Below are 3,048 nucleotides of genomic sequence, written 5' to 3'. Positions count from 1 at the left end.
TCAGAAAATCTGTTGATAATATGGTGTCCAAATGGCTCACATAAATGAATTCAGAGCTTAAAGGCACACTATGCAGCATTTTTAGCCATGCTATTGTCCTGTGTTGAATAAGTCTGTCCTCCTTCTTGAACAACGCCCACTCACATTTGTTTTTATGTTTTATATCCATTTTCATACCATTTATATTTTTACATTCCCCCGTTTTTACTGCTGTCATCATCAAGGAAAAGCAATTCCAAAGTCCTGAGCCCAAGAAGAAGAAAAACAGGCAGAGGAGCACGGATATATCAAATTTGCCAAAGACAAAAATTGGCAGCACATCATAGATATGACTGAGTATGGTTATTTCCTCATATATTTTCAAGGTAAAAATCCTGCAGAGTATGCCTTTAAGAACAAACACTACTGAGGCTGTAAACAGAGATAGTGAAAAGCGTCATTTCCAACGGCAGCACCATCAGGCAGACAGGCTTTGGATTTCAGGGGGACAGGGCTCTGTTGTGGAAAGCGTTCTCCCTGGTCCTGTCGGGGGTGGGGCGGTAGGGGGTTAGGGGATGGTGGAAGCAGAGATGGAGCACTTCATCTGGAAGTAGTTTGCACTAGACCACCTAGAATTTATTTATCTAGCTTCAAATTGAGGAAGTGGTGGCAGAAGTTTGGTACACTTTTTCTTCATGAAAAGGTTAGGAAACAGCACCATCTAGAGATTAAATATAAACTGCCAAGATACTCATTGTCTGTCAGAAAAAGATACTTGCTTTGTGCTGCAATAACCTTAGCATGAATCAAGCCTCCATATGACACCCATTAACGCACGGTGACTGTTCTCTTAACTATGAAACATTGTAAATACTGTTTCCTGTAAAGCCGAGTTCAGATCATTCTTATCAGCTTCTGCTTAGATTATTAAATTAGAACTGATTTAATTAAACCATTTTTGTGAACAATCAATACCATTCCTAAACTGAATAAATGCTTTATTTTTCCATTTAGAAGCATACTTTTAATTCACACGTTTTGTTGCATGGTTACATACTTTTTGATATGATTAGGCAAGCACAGCTTAATACTAATGGATATGACATTATCATACCAAGGGACTGAATCTGTTGCCATCTGGGTACACGTTCAGGTTTTTTACACACTACCATCCTTCCTTCTGTAGTCTCCTTTGTCTTTGCTTTATACTACAGGTCTCAAATTCCAGTCCTGGAGGGCTGCAGTATCTTCGGATTCTTGTGGTCCCTTTCAGTCAGCAGCCATTTCATGACAAGATGTTTGGACCTTTTAGCCAATCACTGATTTTAACTAAACCCTGAAGTGCAGGAACACATAGAAAACCATGGCCCTTTAGTATTTGAGGGTTTCCTTTGACACCGTCTTGCACATTCATAACCTATAATAACCTCCAAGTTTGTGTTTTAACAATGCAGTTTATAATTTAAAAAAAAATGCATACATACAAATCTCACACAAGCTTTAAAATGGCCCTGCTGTGAACATTTAAATGTTTGATTGCTACTCATTCTCAATTAAGAATGTTCCCCCTGGCTTTGAATTGGGCAGATATGAAAATCTGATGACAGTACATTGTCTGCCAAAATGGCCAAAACACCACTCTTCATGGAGACAGAGTAGGAGGAGGAGGACAAGATGAAATGTTGGACATAATAATGAATGTAATATATAAAATAATCTGGAAGCAAGTGTTTCTGGATCTGTAAGCTTGAGGGGAAAATGTTTAGTACATATTTGCTGTATAATTGTAGTTATAAATACAATTTAAAAAAAACTACTGCTTTTACTACTGCTACAACAACAACTACTACCACTACTACTACTACTACTGCTGCTGCTACTACTACTACTACTACTACTATTAATATTATTACTACTACTACTACTACTACTAATAATAATAATAATAATAATCATCATCATCATCATTATTATTATCATCAGACACTATTACCCTATGTCATGATGTAGAACTCAAATTTTTTTCATGAGTAAGTGAGGTAAAGTGCACCCAGCCCAAGCCTTTTTTATGATGTATTACTGTAAAGTTTCAGGTCTGCTGACAGTATACTCTCCATCAAAAGGTTTGCCTGAGTGGGTTCTAAATGGTGCTGAGGACGTGAGCATTCATCTGGGCCCTCCCCGAGAACTGAAGATGTCCCCACTCAGGAGCACTGTTCGACGGGCACCACTTCAAAGCAAAGTGGCTGTCTGCGGAACAATTATGTAACCATGGAGATTTTGTGCTTTTATGTAACATTTAACTTTTAAATGTTTTTGGGCCTGTTGTCTTGGCTGTGCTGATTGATCTACTCAGCATGTGCATGTAACATGTAACTCTTTTTGATGTGGCCATACAATAACCCCACCCTAGATTTATAGTGAGCAATTCGGGTCATTATTATAAATGAAACAACAATTTTTTTGGCTACACATCAGCAATATATATCATCAAAAAAAATGTATTTTGTAAAGCAGCGTGCAATAAATCAAACATGGTTCAAATGTTGAACATTTCCCCCCCTTCTTCCCCAGCTAGTTAAAGTGACACCATCTCCCTCCACACAAAGAGTACTTCCAGCATTTTCACTCCTCTGGTGCACGCACATGCAGGGCATAGGCTATTTTCCACACTACAGGAATTGAAGTACCACAGGAGAGCTAGAGCTAATCAGAGGACAGCCAGTCATTCGCTGATGAGGGGCACCTGGCATAATCAGAGATACCCCGGCAACCTAAAACCACCTGACTCCTGGAAAGATGGGGCCATGAGGATGAAAATTCTTTATCACCCAACTGCATAGCCAGGACCGACTATGGGCTTGATCCTGTGATATCAGGGTAGGTCCCGAAAAGAGCGACCCCATTCAGGAGCATGGACTGACTGCATTTTCCTTCCAAAGGGGCATGGAGGGCAATTTATTGTATACATGTTGTGTGCTACACGCAAAACTAGTTATTTATTCGATCACCTTTCAGGACCTTGTTATCTGAAATCCCAAAATGACAAAAATTATCGGCACAAGACAG

This window comes from Anguilla anguilla, chromosome 4 (assembly GCF_013347855.1).
Source record: "Anguilla anguilla isolate fAngAng1 chromosome 4, fAngAng1.pri, whole genome shotgun sequence".
NCBI classification, from domain to species: domain Eukaryota; kingdom Metazoa; phylum Chordata; class Actinopteri; order Anguilliformes; family Anguillidae; genus Anguilla; species Anguilla anguilla.
The sequence above is the reverse complement of the archived record's forward strand: the minus strand, read 5'-3'. Positions refer to the sequence as shown.